This window comes from Phoxinus phoxinus (genome assembly GCF_949152265.1).
Source record: "Phoxinus phoxinus genome assembly, chromosome: 21".
NCBI classification, from domain to species: domain Eukaryota; kingdom Metazoa; phylum Chordata; class Actinopteri; order Cypriniformes; family Leuciscidae; genus Phoxinus; species Phoxinus phoxinus.
In genome coordinates, this window is record NC_136896.1 from 17,429,493 (window position 1) to 17,451,624 (window position 22,132).

Below are 22,132 nucleotides of genomic sequence, written 5' to 3' on the forward strand. Positions count from 1 at the left end.
CACATAATATAAAGACACTCTAAACATATTAGGCTACACGTGGTGTGGAGCAAACAGGACATTCTCACAGTTTCTGGGAACAAGTACATTTGACACCTGTTTAACTCACAGCAGCTATCAGCTCAAATGATCCCTCCCCCACATCACTGATGGCCTTGGTCAAGCAGCGTTTGCCCAGCGCAAGACTGACTCGCTGCTTCGGTCTAAGGGCTCAATGCCGAGGCTATGGAAACAGTTTCTATCCCAACCCTCAGTTTATTTAGTGTGGAACCTCCGGCATACACCACTTACACTGATAACAATCTGCCTGTAAGCAAAGAGCTTAGGAGACAGCCTCATACAAAACCATGCTCACAAAAAGGCATAAAAACTAGGCTATATAAACACAACTGAAGAACACCTGAACATTCATTCATGCAAATCCACCCAGGTTCACTTTAGTAGTAGGTTAGTTTATCAGCACTTGGTAGTACTGATATATATACCGCAACTTGTATAGTTTACAACTGTACACCATTGTGTTTTATTTCAAGATAACTCTTTGATTTGCATAGCTACTCCACACGGAGGTAACTTTAAAGTCCTGCTCACATTTCCCTTGAGTAAATAAGTCACTCATTAGCAACCACATGCTAAGCGCTACATTCCAGTCAAGTGAGCTTGTGAGATGTAAATGACAAATGAAAACAATTGTCAAAAACCTAATGGGGTGTTTGATGAGAACTTAAGGTGATAAGGAACCAGGTACACAAACTATTTTGATTAGTAAACAAATGTTTCATTGCTCAACCAAGGCCCAAAGCTTACAGCTGGCTGACTTCAAGGCTAAATGTAAAAATAGCTGTTTAAACACGAAGGCTTTCTCTGCTGCTCTGCACACCTGATGTTTCTTCACACAGAACAGTGTTTAAATGAAGCCAACGGTCGTTTTTTCCTCTGAATGAATGCTGATTTGAAGGGTTAGATGTTAGATCTGAAAACTTCTGATTAATTAAGGGGACCCTTCATCAAAATGAAAGTTCTGTCATTTACTCACGCTCATGTTGTTTTCATACCTGTATGATGTTGTTTTCTTCTACTCGATAGAGATACTTAGATGAATGCTCACATTGCTCTTTATCATATAATAAAAATGAAAGGTAGGCCTAATTATTGAATGTAAAATGGCAAAACACAACATTAAAGTATATTACATAGATATCTGTGAGGAAAAAAGACCAAAAGACTTGGTCACCATTCACATTCATTATATTGAAAAGAGCAACGTGAACATTCATCCTATACTGTATCTACTGCATCACATGAGTTTGGAACAACATGAGGGTGAGCGAATAATGACAGAATTTACATTTTTGGTGTGAACTATTCCAAAAATGATCTGGCGTGCTTCATCTAATTACATTGTGCTAATAATGCTCTTTGTTTTGCTACCTCACAATTCCATATAAAAAAACAGACTAGCTAGTTTCAGTGCTTAAACACATTTTTGATATCCTAATCTCCTCTGAAATGAGAGCAAATAGATAGTTTTTTTTATCTATCCCCCATTGATGTCATACTGCCACTTATGTCATCACACATGATCTGACTGGCCAGAACAGCAGCCAGGAACCGACGCATTAAAGCCTGACTCACGCAGCGTCATAAAAGGGTAGATTGGGGGGACAAGTCAGTTTTTCCATGACCCAAAAGCCGGTCAGACAAGAGAGGGGGGAAAGTACAGCCTGTTATGTCCGTTTTAGGCTTGAGCAGATGCTAAGGAAATGCTGCATCAGTCCACATCTTTATAATGCACATCTATCTATCTATCTATCTATCTATATTAGTATATCATCAATACATGATAAATCATATTAGTATATAATAATTTCTTAAATAATTTAATAACAAAGCAAACACTTCTTTAATGAATTATTTTCACTTTTACGATGAAGGTCACTTGCAAAAAAAATAGTTTATATTGTAATATGAACCATTTAGCTCATGACATATTGCAGACCATGCAAACCATTAATAACCACTAATAATGAATCATAATAAACCATGCTTTTGAGAGAAAAGCTGGTAAACACTGACTAATCCTGCAGCTGTAAGGGGATGCCTCACAGCTTCACAAGGCATGAATTTGTGCAGTAGGTGTCTCCACCTGCTTTGTAGAGTTGGTTGTTTTCTTGTTAACGTGGATGGTGTCAAAACAGGAAATATTGTCTTCAGCTGTACACACGCCAGCCTCTGTGCATTACCTGGTAGCGGTAAATATTTGTATAGCAACACAAGATCTTCTGTTACGAACTTACGGCGCTTCTTTTCACAGGAAACCTGTAAAACCACTTCTTGATCTATCATTCAACACACTGTTGGCACCAAACAGGCTTTACACAATTTTCCTAAAGTTCAGTTGTAAGTGGTGCTCAGTGGAAAATAATATTAGTGTGTGTTGGTTTCCGCTTCGTCTTTGACATGAACGTCTGAATTCAAATGTATAGTGCATCTGAGGTTTATATGGGTGACTTGCTTCTTTGAGAGGAGAGGAGGTGTTGGTCTGTAGGAGGAGCATCAAGCTTTACTGTCCTCCAGACACAGGGGGAAAATGAAAATGGCTAATGTTTTAGCTGGGATGCTACTAAATCATGACTCGGTGTAGAGGGTGAAACAACTTCGAAACCGGATTTCTTGTCAATTTGAATTGCGGTACTGAGAAGGAACAATGTTTTCAGTCATTCCCAACCTCTTAAGCAGACTCCGGTTTCAGAGACTTTAGATTTTGGATTTGCTTGTTAAACCTATAAAATAACGTATTATTCATTTACTTAATATTAGAACTATTGGGAAATATTAGGACTTAAAGGGGTGTCGAAAAAATCTAACTGGCTGAAATAATAGTCAATTTTGAAAATGGAAAAATATATATAAAAATGACGGAAAAAAAAAAGATTAGAGAACAAACTAATATGTGTGCATTTTGTGAATTTGAAATGGATGATGGAAAATACTTTGTTTATTTGTATACAATACAACTCTTTTTCCTATTTTCCTGTCTCATGCCTCTGCCAATCAAACCAATATCAAACTAAATGGAGTCATAAAATAACAAATCTGAAGCGGTATGGGATTAAGCTTTAGTGAGTTTGATTTTTATTCATACTATCAATTATGGATGCATGATATATCGGCAACCATATAGGTATTGGCCGATATATGTTCATTTTTAATATTATCTTTATTGGCCTGATAATAAAATTTGGCCAATATATTAAAGCCGATAAATAATGGATTATTTCCTTATGCTGAGACACTTCAGATGCTCATTGTTCGTCATTATGGTTTTGAATTGCTTGAAATATGATTAAAATCCCTTCAAAAAGGAAAATACCGTTAAGTGCAACATGTGCAGCACTTCTTTCATATAGGCTACATAAAATGATAATGAGACAATTATAATTGTGTGCTTGAGACATGGCTTTTAATGGTGAGACCTTTGTTTTTGTAATAAGGCTCTCAAAAATTATATAAAAATTTGGATTTAGATTTGTCGGCCAATATAACGGTTATCGGCTTTCAAATATAAAGAATTATCGGTTATCGGTATCGGCCATGACAGTTTTCATATCAGTGCATCCCTATCAATCGCTTTAGCTTAAACGTGAAAAATATATAATCTCAAAAATGGACATTTTAATAATATTAATAAAATATGCTGAATGATATCCAGTTTAATATGAATCAAAAGGAGTACATTTATGGTTTGGTGTCCATGAAGGGATATTTGAGCCTCACTGGGCTGTTGAAAGCTTTGGAAACACTGATTCAGAGTAACTGAGTCCCACCATACATCAGTTTTATTAGGAAGTTGATTCAGTAAAACAAGGGAAGATCAGAATCCTCAGGTAAACATTTTTTACGTATGGCTGAACATCCATGCAATCATGTGAAATGCATCAATTATATTCTCTTGCCTTCTTACTGCAGTGCTTGAATAAATATCGAAGCCATGCATCAGCGAATGCGCAATAGGAAACATTTCCCCGCCGCTGTCACTAGGCAACCTTGAAACGGATGACTCAGAGAGCTGACTCGATAGGTACTGTGACGAAGTCAATCAAGAAACACACACACTCATACACTCACCATCTGTATGCATAGAAGAAATCTCTCAGTTGAGGTAGAGAACTAATCCCTGCTTCTTTACCTTCTGGCTAAACACCTCTGTGTCGATATCTTCTGACAGCCTCCACCCAGCCTTCTCCACACCCTGTAAATAAATACAAACATGCACTTACTCCAACACTTTGTTGAAACAATTACTTTGCAAATAAACATCCTACATTAATTAGCTAAGCATTTTATCTCATTTAATTAAGATGTATATCGCCTCATCTCAGCATGCAGTTAAAGAATTGCGGAAATGCATTGATCATTTACATTGCAAGTTTAGTTTATAAATGACTGAAATCAAACTATTATTTTCTATGTAGCTGTTAAACAAAATATGTATTTTCCCCAAAAAAACTTTGAGGGTGGCTAACCCTGCAGACTCGCATTTTACGGTTTATTCTACGATATAAAATACATAAATTTCACGTCACCCATTTAAAAAAAATGGAATATTGCAGTATTTAGGCATATTATAGATTATTTTATTTTATAACAATTCACGTGCCCTCTTAATATTTAATCAAAATAACTTCCCCTTTCACTTGCAGCAATATCTATTCTCTTCTCTGATGACGTGTTTACAGACGTGAGAGCGGGACAATCTGTCACTCACATGATGTCACATCAACAGAGTGCAACAGTGCCCACTTTTTCAGTGCCACTGGTTCCGGGAGTAGCCTATGTTTTCTATTAATTTCTCCCAGGGATTTCAAAAAAGTCTTCATTAAAGTGTAATAAGTCATGAACCAAACCAATCAGCTATGAGGTGAATCATAACATTACAAACAAAAAAAGTTATTTTTAAAAATCTGACAAAAATACAAAGGGTAGGCTAAAAGCCTGTGTGATGGAAACAGCATTGTGAACAGCAGAAAAATAATAAAAATGTTGATTATATGTATAGAGCCTACTGTAAATACAATTATATATTTTAGGTTTATTCCAATAAATGCATATTCAAATGTTTAAGTATTTTGAGAGCTTAGGGAAACCAACTTGATTACGCCATTTACGGTGCTTCATGGGAGTGGGCGGAGCTAAGGAGTTATTTTGCCGCGTTTTGCTTGTTTCGACTCTCTGATTGGTGGAATTTACGGTACAGGTAATGTTGTTTTTCACCATTATTAAGTTAACACTACAACGAAGTTGTAATGCAGGCTAAAGGCTCCAACAACCCCATAGCTCACAATAAAGCTGTTTTCAAATGTTTATATGTTATCGTTGAAAATCTATTTCCCATTGTGGAGAAAATTAATAATTTTACTTCCAAAACCTGACTGTTGGACTCTATAGCAAACCACAACTATTCAAGCAATTCATAATTGACAAAATCAAGTCCCAACCTACATTTTTTCTTGTTTGAGAAGCCATTTGGACATGCACACACAATAGGGGAAATAAAAAGGCTAGGCTATTGCAACTTCTGTTTCATGTCGACAAGCTTTTATTTTGTTTTGAAAAAGGTGGTTTAGTAAGTGGCTATAAAAGTCTGCTTTTACAGCCGGCCTTATTGTGGTTATAGCAGCGCTCTTACAGTTTTAACTCCTTTTAGGCAAAATGTTTTTTGTTTAGAATAAAAAGTTGTCATCGGAAGCCTGGTGATGTTGAAGTCATGTGACGTAGCTTATGTTTAGCTTTTTACTTCAGGCGAATGTATTTAGACTTCAACATTCATAAGTTATATTTCTTTGTGAATATGATCATGATTATGATAACCAAAATGAATCAAACTTTCAAAAGAGCTTATTTTCTGCAATAACCCAAAAGAGAGATTTCTGTCCCTCAATAGACAGCTAACGTTACACAACTGACACTTGACGCTTCAAAAAGTTCATAAAGTGATCGTAAAACTAATCCATATGAATTGAGCAGTTTAGTCCAGTTTAGTTTCTGAAGAGACGCGATCGCTTTATATGATGACCAGATTGAATTTAGGCTTTTATTCATAAACATTCATTCATCAACTCACACACATCAGTTGTGGTAAACGGAAGCTCAATCATGTTTGCTTGACGTGCGAGAACTAATGAGATTCATTCTCGTGTTATGCAGCAAGAACCAATGAGGTTTGTTCTCGAGCGTCAAGCATGTTCGGTTGAGCTTCTGTTTATGTCTATGGTTTATGTTTGCTGATGAATGTTTCTTTTTTTAATAAAAGCCTAAATTCAATCTGTTCATCATAAAAGCGATCAAGTCTCCTCGGAAAAAAATTACTAAACTGCTCAAATTATATGGATTAGTTTTACGATCAATTTATGAACTTTTTTTAAGATCAAAGTGTCAGTGTCAGATGTCAAAGATGACAGATTTTTTTTATGCTTTATTTGAACATTCATTTTACAGTGTGAAACAACCAAATAATAACAAAACAATTTATTAAGAATAACAAAAATACAGTGATGTAAACAAGAATGGGGAAAAGAAAAAAAGTCAAAGATGACAGAACATCTTCCCGCGCATGCGTGACGCTCTCGTGAACCACGTCACGTCAGAGGCCCACACAGAAGAAAATGAATAGTTGAATAAAGTCGTTCGTTATTTTATTTTATTTTTTGCGTCGCTTGGTAAAATTAAAGGTGAGCCACGGTTGTCACTTGGACTGTTTTAACGATGTCTTTAATCTTTAATGTCTTTAAAGTTTAACTCGGGTAGATAAACAAAAAGAGCCTAGGTAAAATTTTGGCAACAGTTTAATTTGTGTTCCGAAGATGAACGAAAGTCTTACGGTGTTGGAACAACACGAGGGTGAGTAATTACTGACAGAATTTTTGGGTGAACTAACCCTTTAATTAGAGTAGTGTATCCTTATCATGGGCATTTAATCATTTTTTACTTTTCATTGACAGTTAAGTTAAATCTCTTCTTCTTCTTTTTTGACCAATTTACATGTAGAAAAAAAAAGTCTAATAATAGCTACATCTGAATAGCCTGTAAGACCTTTTTCACTTTAAGAAACACTTTCCCTCATTAACAGTTACAATCCTCATTGTAATTGTTAAGACGGATGTGGTTTGGAATTGGTAAATTGTGTGATATGGACTTGCCTATTAACCACTCACTGTAGTAGTAGTAGTGTCGACGTTTTTTGGTCCACCTCCAGTAAGCAGTAAACACTAAACAGCAATCAGTGGCTAAACAAAAATAACAGCATTTGCGTCCTCTGCTGGACATTATAGAAAACACAACCTCAATTTGAACTTATGTACACCCAGTGGAAACACAACCTTTCCTTTAACATAACCTCATGAAGAATACTAATGTAGTCCTACACTGGCTTTCTCTATGACGTTTTTGTGTGTTTTTTTGTGCATATTTAAATATATAAGAAGGCTTTATTTATATATATATATATATATATATATATATATATATATATATATATATATATATTTCAGAGTCAGTAAAGTTATGTTGGGCCGACACTATGTTGCTGTCTGGGTGTATACTAAATACTTAGATCATTATACAGATACAAGACATGAATTTAGCCTAATACCACAAATTCTAAGGCATCTTTGCACTGCAGGTCAGGACGAGGGAAGCTCCATCTCTGAGGACACATGCACAGGATGCCTAAGGTGCTCCTCTGGCAACAAAATCACTGATGCTGGAGTTTTACTCAACACACTCATTCAGCATCAGGATATTGTTCCCAGCTGGCAACAGATACACGCATGCACACACTTCCATCAGGCCCGAGCGTGAGGAGGAGCAAACACGCAGCTGGTAGTTCAATCAGATGCGTGACAAGAAGGTACAGGGAGCCTCGGGTTTCTTCACCGGGAGTTTCGTACTTGTCATAGTTTTGCTCCAAGCTTCTGAAACTGAAGAAGACCCCACAGCTATTAAAATGAGCAGCTGAAGCGCTGAGGCAGAGAGAGGGCCACTATCAGAGCAGATTAGTATGGTATATTTGCTAAACCAAAGGTTCTCAATATTTATATGTTTCTAATGTTCAAAATAACCAGGATGGTTTTTAAAAAAAAGAGACAATGACCAGTACTGTGAATCAAAACATCATGCTGCCTCATGCAACTTTTATAAAATATAAAATATCATGAATACCAGTACAGTTCTGAGACTCTCAGATAAATCCCTTGGGATCATGTTTCACTCTCAGAAAAAGTGCTTCCGTGTCTCAGCCTTATAAATCACTGAGGGGAATGTGCTCATCCCGAAAGAAGTTGCGCTATGGTAACGGACCTTGTAGGGGTCCCGAAGCCTATAGCATGCTACCAAAAAGGGAGGAGGTTCACTATTTTAAGTGAGTTTGTGCTGATCTTCCCACCAATTGAGTGGTAACACTTCACAAAAAAAGGGGCCCAGAACCTCACGCTATCCTTTTACACACGGAGAGCAGAATCATCATATCCCTCAAACAGATGATAAGTGACACCGAACAATCCATGAGAGCTGTGTAATTGGATGCCTTTGGGCTTATTCTGAGCATGCAAATCAGAGCCAGTGGCGCTGAGAGTTACATGCCCCACTACAACATCAACTCTATTCGTCTGGTGCCCCGTTGCATTCTGGGTAGGGACAAAAATGAAATGTCAGCCTGGGCTGTCGTAACCTTTTTTGGAAAAGTTGGGAAGTGCCTCGTATAGCAGCTCTGGTGTACAGACGGTCTGAATAGTGAGAGTAATTCAAGATGGATTTGTAAACACAAATATATTACCACCTTCTGCTTAAATTAAAACGGTGCCTTACATTGCTTCATTCATTTATGTGTTTATAAATCAGCCCAGTGACCTGTCAATAACATTTCAAGCTTTTAGCAATTTAGATCTCACTATAAAAATGTTCTTTTCTCAGTTTCAGCTATATGTGAACTTTGAATACCCCTATATTATTTTAGAATTAATGTTAAAAATTATAGTTTTAGTAGGATTATAGTTTAAAAATAAAACTATTTTAATATTAATATTAAAATATTTTATATGCTATAATATACAATTATTGGTTACACTTTAGTTTAGTTACAGTGTAATTATTTATTTTTAGTACTCATTAATATTAATTAACAAAATGTAGGCTACTTAGGGTTAGGAATAGGGTTGTGTGTATTTACGCATAATTTACTGTTGTTATTATTATAGTTAGTACATGTAACGTGTAACAGGCACTGTACAATAAAGTGTTACCCGTTTTTAAGTAAATAATACAATTATATTAATATGTATGCAAACAAACATAAAATATATGGAAAGAATCTGGATATCTGCAATGTTCGGCCACAAAGGCTGTTTAATCTGCGGCAGACTGATATAGGATATTAGAATTTCTGATAAAAATGTTTTTTATTTATTTTTATATATATATATATATTCTGTTTTCATTTTATTTAAAGTTTGAATCACATTTTTGGTAATTTGCTGAGGTTTTTTTTTTTTTTTTTTTTACATGTCTATATAGCCTATAGTTGTATCTTTATAATGTGTATTTAGTTAACTTGTTGAAATAAAAAGGTTAAGTTTTATTTATTTTATTTCAGTTTGATGTTTATTTTATGGTTTTAGTTAGCAATAATATCCCTTATCTGAGGCTGGGCTGATTGGCTTTAGGTGTGAACTACTGAACAGAATTGGAGTGGTAGGAAGTTGACTGTTAGCCATTTTAGCGATAGCTGTAACAGAGAGGCCAGTTGAGGCTAATTCCACTTTAACTATTTACAGTCCACTTGGTATGACATGACTGAGGATGCAAAAGGATGAATATGTTATCTGACATAATGTTATCAAAACCCAAAACAGCAAACTTTTTATAGGCCTAAAGTTGGACTCTGTTGATAAAAACACTGTAAGAACATTGACAGTAATGCTACATAATTTGCAATATGTTTCCTATCTTATCTCGATAAAGACAAACATCAGCTTGAAGGAGATGATTTTAAAAAAGTGCAATGAAAAACACCTGCAATAGTTTCACTTTGTAATGTCATTATTTCATATTGTAAGAGAGAATCATAATACAGAACTGAACTTTTAATTGAAATAAAGAAAAATATTTAAATATGTCAGTGATGCTTTGGATAAATGCGCAAATGTATTACTGCTTTTGACCTCTTATATACTGTCTATGCTTTTGACAGAGCCTCACATCACGAGCTCAGATTATTGCTCGTCTTCTCACGGGAACACGCACAGAAGCGGAGTTGCTTGCGCGTTCGCAATAGCAGCTTGTGATTCGGTCAATTCTATGCTAGGCTTGTTCCAATGGTGACAAGTCAACGGTCTAAAGAACAACGAGTCAGTGTAATTGCCGTTCAATGCCGCTTTAAAGGCAGAGCGCTAACCGCTATTCACGCACTTTGTGTTTGGTTTTTCGCTGATCTCCCGCGCCCCACATGCAGTATCCTTTCGCCACCTCTGGGGGGCGCGCCCCACACTTTGAGAACCACTTCTCAAGTGAATCCTGAGGTGAAGTGTCTTCACGTATGGTTCAAAGGTTTCCATTAAACCTCAGTTTTTCTGTCACAGTGACAGTGGATTGAGGATTCAGGCTATTTTAGATTATGATTTAGCCTAGTGATCTGAGATTTTGAGAATTATTTTTTAGAGATGCCAAAATACTAATTTGAAGTGAGCATCAAAGATGATTATATTTTATTAGAGAGTTAGATTAGCAATCAGACCAAGAACCATATTAGTTTTTACAAGGAACATAAGTGTAGCACTCTTTTTTTCTCAGTTGTCGGCTTTACATCCTTAATCTAATCCTGTACGGATGCTATATAAGGCCAGGGATGTTCAGTAGATTTTGCTGTATGCTGTGTCACTATAATTTAAAAATAAAAAAAGCTCTGTCAGTCTCGGCAGCTCGCCTGCCTTTGCTCTGCAGTCATGGATCAGGTTTAGGGTACTGTGAGTGAGAGGACATCGGGCCTACTCTATAGAGAAAATTATTATTATTTATTTTTTTGGTGATATTCCTTAAATCCGTTTTTTAGAAAGACATATACAAGATGTGCATATGTTGAGCTGCCTTTATGTACAAGAAATTAGATAAGAGGAGGGTAAATACATGCAGAGAACCATCTGCTAAACAAATGAGTTATTTTGGAAGGCATCCAGAAATCCTTAAAATAATCTGGATCCAACTTTATGTTGTTGTGAGTTTCATTACGAACTTTCAGTTAACTCACATTACTACATGACGCTGATCAGATCATTAGTTTCATGAAGTCTATAAACTGAAATGAGATTAAACGCAATACAAATATTTTTGGTCAGTTTCTCTAAACTAAAGTCCATATTAATTTTCATGTAATTCAGTTATTTAAAAATATTATTTTAATTAAAGATTTAAAAAATGAATCCTAATAATCACGTTTATTTGACAAACTTTAATGGCAAGTCTGATATTGGGTTGAAAGTGTTGAATCACACATCTGCAACCTTTGCACTATAAACTGTAACCCTAGCATGTTTCACTTACTGGGACCCCTTGCCTTGTATTTGCCCCTCTTCACTCTGTTTACAAGATAGAGTTGATGTTAAGTAAAAAGCCACCTGTTTTAAGTCTGGCAGACATCTCACTTACTGGATCACTGAGCAACAGTGCCACATGAGATCTGTACCAGGCTGAGAACATGTACGTGATCTCAAAATAGAGAAAGGAAAAAATATTTACGATATAAAATGCTATAAAAATGCAATGCCAGGTTTGTATCCAGTGTCATGGCTGCGTACTGCCATTCTGCTAAGTGTGAAGTCCATCCAAGAGATACTGTCATACTCATAAAAACAAGAGCCAGGCCTGTGTCGGCTCAGGGAAACCCCAAAGGTACTGTACAAGCAGAGGGACAGTCACCAAGTCGTTGTGCAACTGGCATTCCCTACTCCTGTTGCATGGCTGACAACATTTCGGTCCAAAACTCATTGAATGAAAGACCGGCCTACTACTTGGGACAGACTGACCGCACAAATGATGGCAATGTGTGTTACGAGTGTGGCTATGCACTTGCACATTGAGCTTAGCGCTATGCTAAGCACTGTTGCATTCTTTGAATGATTAAAAACAAAACTGTCAATGGAGAGCATTCAACCAAGAAAGGCTGGTGTGATTTTACACACAAACACCCATTCCCATAATGCCACGTGAAATGCAGTCTGTTTGGTGAGCTTAAAAGGAGACAAACATTGTTAATATTGATGTTGTTATGTTTACAGTCAGTTTAGCTCGTTTGTGTGCTAAGCACCTCTGCTAAGTGATTTCAAAAAGCTTAAAAATCCTTATCAGCTGTTATTGAGAAGCATGTTTTTGCATTTTTATATGGCTGTCTCTTTTTACAGTCAGAAAACTCTTAGCACTAAATCCAGGTTTTCCGAATATCACTTATGGCATCATAACCATTATCAGTCTGAATACTAATCCAAACCATTCAACTTTATGGAATATTATGTTATATTTTAAAGAATTGTTTTTGTCCATACAATAAAAGTCAATGGAGACCAAAGCTGTTTCGGACACTATTGTCTTTAATAGGGACAAATTTAAAACACCTTTTTTGTCTGTGTTCCCCAATAAAACGGAAGTCGTACAGGTTTGTAATGACATGATGGTGAGTAAATAATGACAGAATTCTCATTTTTGAGTGAACCATACCTTTACGTAAGTCACAGCCCGCAAAAACCAGATGGAAAGGCCTATTTTTGCATGTCAGCATGGGAAAGACCTGGAGCTCCTGGGGGGCTTTTCTAATTTTCAGCGCCACGAAATCAACTGCTCTCAGGCTTTGTTGGAGATGACATGAGATCCAAGAGTCCAACTCTGTGGCGTGACACATGAGTGGCATTACTCAACTGATCCAAGTTTTGGTGATCTCATTGTGGAGGTCCAGGACTCTCTCTGGCCTCTTGCCACTTTTTACAGGTCCCCAAGGGGCATATCAACGATCAGCTCAAGGGGAATTCGCAGCCTGGCAAGATAGGCTGCTCAATTAGCGCCTTCATGTATTTCACAGACATGGAAGTGGAGCGGTCTATGGCTACATCCCTCACGTGCAGGGGGAATCGTGGGACAGGTGTTGCGTAAGGCCTCATTTCATCAGCGTGTAAATCAGGCTGTGAGGAAGAATGCCCAAATGTGCTCTAAACGTGTTTGTTTTGTGTGTGGCTTCAGATTTACGGCTAATGATGTGATCTGGGCCGAGGTCACTTCAGGGTGTCCATACATGCACACACAAACATTCCAACTACACACACTTGGTGTTGAGTGATTAATGTCGGGGAAGAGGAGGGGCGGGAACTGAAACTAAGGCGGCCGTCTTGGCTAAATCTGAGAGTCCCATCGGCATGCTTCCATCACAGCTGGTCAGCTGGAAATAGATATAGATGCAACTAAACCCGAGAGACAGGGAACAGCACAATCTCTGCCCTCGTTTATGAAAGACATGATCAGCTTTAATTAGGGGCAGCTTTTGAAAGGTATTCCCATCATGAGAGAGTCCCTTATTGTAATTGTTTAATGTCCACGATGCTGTTGGCAGATCGAGAACAATTGATGATACACCGAACGAGTTGTAAATCTATCAAGAGAGGCTTAGAGAGAAATCTCAGTCGGTTACTGAGAACCTTGGCTTGGAAAAAAGCATCTCAAAATAAAACAGGGTGTGTTCCAGACATGTAATGATTTAAATACAGTAATTGCAACACATTGCTCACTTATCAACTTATTAATCATTTATTTTAACTACCCCCTGACTGAAAAATGTAACAAGTATTTATGAAAATAACCACATGAATGAATGCATGGGTAATTGATGAATAAAGTGCATATTTCAACATGAAGATTTAAAAGGGATATTGGTAACATTTGTTAACATGAACAAACAATGTGCAATATATTCTTACAGCATTTATTACCTTTGTTAATCTTAGTTATTAACATGTTCATGTTTGTTCACTGTACATTAATGTTAACATATTACTTTTGATCTTAAAAACTGCATTAGTAAATGTTGAGATTAACATTCTCTATTAATAAATGCTGTAGAAGTATTGTTCATTGTTAGTTCATTGTTAGTAAAGTGTTATTTCTCACAAAAAAACTGCCATCATTTACTCACCCGTCTTTCCAAACCTGTATGACCTTATGACCTTATTCCTTCTTTATTGTTCTTATTTTGAGTACACGATAACAGCATTTTTATTTTGTTTAGCGTGTAGCGTGCATCCATCATCGTTATTTTGCCTTTTTAAATGGTCCTTCCGTGTGACATACATTCAATCATGGAAAGATGCAATTAACACTCATCAATAATGAACAACCACCATTAGGTTTGGTTTGTCCACTCACATTAGCACATTAACTTGTCATTAAATATAGATTTTACATAGTCATTAACACTGTTCTTAAAACAATAAAGACTCAAAGAGAAGCAAAATAATGAATATTGCATTCTGTTTTGTTATATTGTACAGATTTAAATAGATATGATGCCAAAAAAAATTATATTCTAAATCACCTTCACTCACCAGGTCAAATCTTTTCTCTGTCCCTTTAAAAAGCATTTAATGTGATATGGCTCCAAACGCTCTTGATGCACCTGATGTAATGTATAAGCAATGACAAAAAAAAAGGTGTTATTGAGAATATGAAAAGTCCAGCCCCGATCCCCCTCAAATCCCTGTCATTCAGGAAACATGGCCTTCCTGCAAACAAGAGGTAGTATGGAACGGGACAAGGCCACAAGGGCAGGTAGTGGGCTGGAAGGATGTTTTTGTCATTGCTTTGGCCCCTGGTTGGCAACACACACAAGCAGGCAGACGTCCATCCTCAGGAAAAGAGCCTGTGGAGGAAGTGAAGCTGACGTCACATCAGCGCACTGTAGATCAGCACGTGCACGAAGACAAAGCTAACTGTAGAGTCGCGTAAACACACGAAAACAGCTGGACTTCATCTTATTGTGTTTTAACACTGTGATCGAGCCTTAGACCTTAGTGACAAAGAAACACATTTCTCTGCGCACAATTCTCCATACGGCCGCTGCCTTTAAATCATATTGTGTAGGCACACGTCCAATAATGACAGTGAAGCAATAACAGGATGTTTACAAAAATATTCACTTCAAGTGAATTAACCAATTATAACCTGCTGATATTAAGCGACACATCACATCTAATATAAATCATGAGTTTTTTTGTGTTTGTTTGTTTAATTCAGTAGATTGTGAGGTGTTTTACTCGAGCAACTACCTTCATGCAATAGCTTGTCTTTCTGTGTCCTGGACAGGTCAGGTGGTGTAAAGGACACAGCTGCAGATGACATACATACACTGGTGGTTTTTGACATCGTTCAGACTGCAGGCTTTGCTGTTATAATCAAAGACATTGTTGCAAGTACAGGCCTCAGAAATTCATCTGATCTTCGTGAAATGGCTATCACAGACGTCAAGGATACCTCTGATATTTCAACTGCCATTAATGCATGTAAAGGTAGTGTATGAATGATGCTCCAGTGAACAATACTTAGTATTCACCACAATACTTATACCCCTTTTCCAACAAGGCAGAGCTGGTGCTGGTTTGGAGCCAGAGCCTAGTTTCAAATCGGTTCTTTGTTTTTCGACCACCAAAGCACCAGCTCCAAACCAGTAAAAGTGGTTCTTAAAGGGATAGTTCACTTTAAAATTAAAATTCTGTCATCATTTACTCACCCTCAAGTTGTTTCAAACCTGTATTAATTTATTTCTTCTGCTGAACACAAAGAAAGATATTTTGAAGAATGTCAGTAACCAAACAGTAGTCTGTACCCATTGACTTCCATAGTAGGAAAAAAAAATACTATGGAAGTCAATGGGTACAGACTACTGTTTGGTTACTGACATTCTTCAAAATATCTTTCTTTGTGTTCAGCAGAAGAAATAAATTAATACAGGTTTGAAACAACTTGAGGGTGAGTAAATTATGACAGAATTTAAATTTGAAAGTGAACTATCCCTTTAAGTAGCACCAAAACATTGCTGGGCTAGAAGTAAGAACCGCTTACGTCAGGGGCTGGGGTTATCGTGACCAACAAGCCGAAAAGAAACTTGTGACCGTCATTTTTTAAATAGCTGCTAATCGAGCTAATAGCAGCTCGATTGTAATCTCCGTCTATGCAAGTTACGGCGAGCTGCACGAACGCGTTGGATTCGCCGTGTTTGGATGCCGATGTAGTTTCGCAAAGCCATGAGCATCAATAGTAACGCAACGACCGCCATATTTGATGTAAGACTTGTTCGAGATGCATCGGAGCGGCGCGGACCGATCAGAGCTCCGGGACTGTTTGGAGAGCATACGACTCCTTGTGCTTTTGGATCGCTTTCGCAGTGCTTTGATGTCATGCACCTATCGGTCTGCGAGAAGACAATCCATCTCGAACAAGCCTGGTGTGCTTGTGTTTGGCGCTGCCACGCTAGCGTTGCTGGGCAACATGAGATGTATACACAGTGACGTAAGATCTGGCTCTGTTTTGGCTCTCTAGCCTGTGGAAAGGCAAACCGGTTCTTAGAAGACCCGTCAGTAAAACCAACTCCGAACTGGCTCTAGCTCTAGCTCTGAACCAGCACCTGGTTCTTGCTGGTGGAAAAGGGGTATTAGTGAACTTGTTTGAATTTTAACATTGCTGTAAGATTTCCTTATTGCGAAGTTGTTTATTTTTGGTCAGAATTTTTCTGCACTGATATTCAGGCTTTTTGAATCCCACAGCAAAGGATTCTTTCAGCCCACCAAAATTTTTTGCAACAGTATACTGTAAAAAAACCCGTCTCGGTTACGTATGTAACCCTTGTTCCCTGAGTAGGAAAGTCTTAGAAGTCTTTCGCTTAGAAAGTCTGTCATCTTCGAGAATTTAAAAACGAGCCAATGGCAAAGAAATGCCATGGGTCTGCGGAATTTGCATAGCGTAACTCCGCCCTACCTTGTGGGTATATAAGGAAATACGCTGGCAACATGTAGATATGTTTCTTCGCTGAGGAGCCGAGACTGAACTCAGGCGTTTCCAGCGGTACAGCGGAAGTGGCAGGGAGACGTAACGTCCCCGTTCCCTACTCAGGGAACGAGGGTTACATACGTAACCAAGACCATCCCTTTCGTAGTCACTACGAGTTACGTCGTGACGAATGGGGTTCCCAGTCTAATCACACCAGTTCGGCTGTCTTCCAGTGCCCTGCGTAAGTCTGACCTCCCTGTCGTGAGACTAGCACGGACGAAGGACTCCTACTTAACACAGGAAAACCAAGGTACACTGGGAAGTATATCTCAATGGAAATATGCAATTATTGCCTGTCCGAAGGGAAGGGGGGGGGGGGGACTTACAGAATACACATATGACCCAGAAGGGGGGTGCATATGGAGAACACTGGGGTGTCCAGCCCACAGGGTGGAATGTTTCAACCCCAGGGGTGGCAAGGTGGCTTGCCAAGGGAAAGACACATGCTCAGAGAGGCTTACATTGGAAATACACATGTGGGGGTCACCCAGAGGGGGAACCATGAACATGGCGGCACCTAGCCAAGCGCGAAAGCTGCCGGTGGCATAACTCTGGCACTGACGTCAACAGTGCTGGAGGAACTCAGGGCTTATCAGGCTCACCTGAGGGGAATATCAAACATATCTCGTCCGTAGAGAGGAATGGCGAGCAACCGAAGACACCTGAGCAGAATCTAGTACCAGCTGGTTGAAGCGAGTACATGGGTAAACTGGCTCCACTCGGAGATTGTACAATCTCGCGAATGTGTTGGGTGTCGCCAAGCCTACAGCTCTGCAGATGTCTGTTAGCGAGGCCCCATGCGCTAGAGCCCAAGAGTGAAGTGGGCCTTCACACCAAGGGGGCATGGTTGACCTTGCTGCTGGTATGCAAAAGTAATGGCGTCCCCTATCCAGTGAGACAACCTTTGCTTGGAGAGAGCCTTTCCCTTCAGCTTCCCACCATAACAGACTCCAGGGGCAGCGCTTGCAGGTTCACCACCTGGTCTCGAAAGGGAGTGGTGGGAATCTTGGGCACCTATCCAGGCCGGGGTCTCAGGTGAGAGTAGGCCGGCCCGAATTCCAGGCACTCTTCGTCAACGGAAAATGCCTGCAGGTCCCCTACCCTCTTAATGGAGGCCAATGCAACCAGGAGCAAAACCACTGAGAGGTCCCAAGAGGGAACGAGAGGAGGGCGAGGAGGAGTCAGTCTCCTCGCTCCTCTCAGGAACCTGATGACCAGGTCGTGCTTTCCCACGGACTTACCTTCAACTGGTTCGTGATGTGTGGCGATAGCGGCAACGTACACTTTCAGGGTGGAGGGAGACAGCTTTCCAGTTGAAACCAGTTGACGAAGAAGTTCCACTTCAATGCGTAGGCATGTCTCGTGGACGATGCTCTAGCGGAAGTGATGGTAGCCACCACCGCTGGTGGTTGGGTACTCAAACCTGCCTCGTCCCATCCAGGAGCCACACGTGGAGGTTCCAAAGATCGGGACGAGGGTGCCATAGGGTGCCCCGTCCCTGAGAAAGAAGGTCCTTCCTCAGAGGAATTGGCAAGGGAGGAGCTGTCGCGAGGAGTACAAGTTTGGAGAACCAGGTCCGGGTGGGCCAATGAGGCGCAACCAAAACGACCTGCTCCATGTCCTCGCTGATCTTTTACAGGGTCCATGCAAGAAGGCTCACTGGGGGAAACGCATACTTGCGGAGGCCCCGCGGCCAGCTGTGCGCCAGTGCATCCGTGCCGAGCGTGCCCTCGGTCAGGGAATAAAACAGGTCGCAGTGGGACGAGTTTTGGGAGGCAAACAGATCTATCTGTGCGTCCCCAAACTGATCCCAAATCAGCTGAACCGTCTGGGGATGGAGTCGCCATTCTCCAGAGAGAGGCTGAAGCCGTGAGAGCTTGTCGGCTCAAAGTACAGGTCTCCCGGGATATAAATGGCTCGAAGCGACCTCAGATGCTTCTGACTCCATAGGAGGAGGTGGCGGGCGAGTTGCGACTTACGGCGGGAACATAGTCCAACTTGTCGGTTGATGTACGCTACTGTCGCGGTATTGTCTGATCGGACTAGTACATGCTGGTTCTTAAGCATTGCAAGGAAGCGGTGCAGAGCGAGACGTACTGCCAGCAACTCGAGGAAATTGATATGCCAAAGGCGCTGGGGTCCTGTTCAGGAGCCTGTGGCAGCCATTCCATTGCACATGGCGCCCCAGCCCGTGGAGGAGGCATCTGTTGAGACAACAATATGCCTGGAAACTCGTTCTAAGGGCACTCCGGCCCGGAGAAAGCTGAGGTTCGTCCACGGGGGTGAAGGTCTGATGGCAGGCCGGAGGAACTGGTACTCGGAGCGTGCCGTGTTGCCATGCTCACCTTGGGACTCGATCGCGAAGAAACACAGACCGGGCGCGGCATTTGAAACAACACCGTTTTGCTCTTTTTGTGAAAGGCTTTATTTGTAAAAGGATACTCTGCCAGATGGCCGCAGGGAAACGTTGACGGTGTCAAGTTCAGGAAGCTGAGAAGGAGGCAGCCGGTTGCTGAGCTGCTGCAGATTGCTGCGTTCCGCTGCTGGACGTTTCAACGGCGAGAGAGGCTTTTTGTCTGGAGAAGTCAGCGAAGAGATGCATCGTTCACTTAAGGAGATTAAATCTGATTCCTATGGTGAAATGGGACGCTTATATAGTCAGCAGCCACGCCCATTCTGGGACGCGCGCACAAGGCGGGAAGCACCCTGATAGGTTTGCGCTTCCTCACTGCATCGCCATAGGTTCGTGGAGTTGCTGCAGCACAGCTAATCAGCACGCTTAGACAGCCTGCACTGTCTTCATTTTTAAATAAAGGCTTCAATATTCTCGAGAAAAGGAGTTTACCCATAGCGTATAGCTACGCAATACAAGTAAACCGTTCTCGAAAGGGAACATAAATTCCAGCAATTATATTAAAATGCTGCAGCTTTTATCAGAAACTCACTGAAACTTATCTGCAGAGAGAGAGAAAAAAAGCTTGATTGCATGGGACACATTAATTTACAAATCTACAATAATCTGAAGAAAATGTGCATTGAGCCCTATTCCCCTTCCATGCCCGTTCCTCTGTGTGTGTTTCAATGCAGACAGCGCATTAATTTAGAAGGTGATTAAACTGACTCAAAATATCAGTGCATTTAACTGTTTGAACTTCCATCCAATCAGAATTGAGTATTCAGATTCAGAAGATTTCTTCTGCTTTACACAAAAGAAGATATTTTGAAGAATGTCGGTAACCAAACATTCCATGGGCCCCATTGACTTCCATAGTATTTTTTTCTTCCATTTTCACTCCTATGGAAGTCAATGGGAGCCATTAGGTGTTTGTTGTTTGGTTACCGATATTCTTCAAAATATCCTCTTTTTTGCTCAGCAGAGGAAATAAATTGATACTGGTTTGGAACAACTTGGAAGGTGAGTAAATGATGACACAATTTTCATTTTTGGGTGAATTATCCCTTTAATAGTCCTAAAATTCTTTTTCAATACCACCGATAACTGAAATGCGTGAAAGTAGCACTGTTTTTAGTTTCCTGCATGAGTGCACTTACAGTGTTGCCATGGACGAAAGTGAAAATTAGAAAATATTATGATTAACCAATCAGAATCAAGGGCCGTGTAATAATTACATGGGACCTTTTTATTCCCTAACTAAAAAAACAATACATTTCAATTAAATAAAAATTTGTATTCATATTGTGACTCAGGTCACATTTTTAGGTTGTTTCTACAGAACTTCTCAAAAGGGGCTCGTGTGCTTACAGCAGCTCCTCATGGCTGGAGACATGGATGGGGATGGGGATGGGGATGGGAAGATATTTCAAAGATGATTTGTGCAGGCTTGCGCTTTGTCTTATGTTTTACTGTAATGTTATTGTTTGAGCTTGGAACTTCTACAAGAAAATGTAGCCTAATACAAAATAAACATGTTCAAACAATATTTATTGCATAGTTATTGTGTATTTGTTGTAAAAAAAGTCATCTTGAATATAGCCTATAGAGAATTCTTCAGAAGTGATTTTGCATGGTGAAAAACAAATTTTTCATCCATTTAATTTTTTTTTCATCCAAATAAAATAGTTTTGTTGCAGCTGTTGAGTAAACAAGCTAACACAATAAAAAAATCACAATGACATCATGGAAAGTACAATATTTGTAATCACTGTAGTAGCAAGTTTGTCTTGTTTTGCATCATTTTGAGCATTGGTTATCAGTGTTGAATACACATAAAACCTTAAGTGTTTTATCATATTTGCAAGTAACCTGACACTCTGAAACGTTTACTCCTGTCCAAGCCCCCAGCTGTCCCAGAATCTGCAAAGCATCATCTTGCATGTAGAATATAAATATAGTAAAGAGACTGTAAATGGGTCACCCCCCCCCCCCCCCCCCCAAACACCACCCTTCCCAAGGAAAAAAAAAAACAATATTAAACAATATTAATACACATTTCCCTGTGTTATATCTATAATAATATCTGGAAGGAATAATAATATAATTAAATATAAAATGCAACAAATAAAATAAACAAAATGAGGACAACACATATAAAATAATAAATAATTCACTCCTGGCTACAGTGGCGTAGGTTTGATTTTGAAATTGGTGGGGACATCAATATATAAAAATATTTTAAGTTTTGATCGAAATTATTGCAAGGGATATATCAGTGTCACTGGATATTGGTAGGGAGACGTTTAGCATCCCTACTAAATTATATGCCCCTACCACCCAACAACCACCACCACCAAGGAAAAAAATATATATATATTAAAAAATATTCTTACACATTTCCCTGCAGGGAGAAAAATATCTGGAAGGAATAATAATAGAATTAAATATAAAATGCAACAAATAAAAGAAACAAAATGAGAACAACACATATAAAAGAATACATAAATCACTCCTAATGTAGGCTACTGACATTCATAAACAAATAAATAGATATAGATAGCAAAACAGTAATTTCATTTTATCCAGCATGTGCCTCTTTCTAAAGGA

General features: G+C 39.2%; 1 pseudogene across 1 annotated transcript; it reads left to right on the forward strand.

Annotated features, from left to right (window-relative positions):
* Positions 1-7,698: 7,698 nt before the first annotated feature.
* On the forward strand, positions 7,699-20,961 carry LOC306989064 (parvalbumin, thymic CPV3-like; annotated as a pseudogene). The gene is made up of 5 exons (XR_013800727.1): positions 7,699-7,909; positions 15,391-15,593; positions 16,848-16,885; positions 19,552-19,688; positions 20,852-20,961. The product of XR_013800727.1 is annotated as a parvalbumin, thymic CPV3-like (transcript).
* The last annotated feature ends 1,171 nt before the right edge of the window (positions 20,962-22,132 follow it).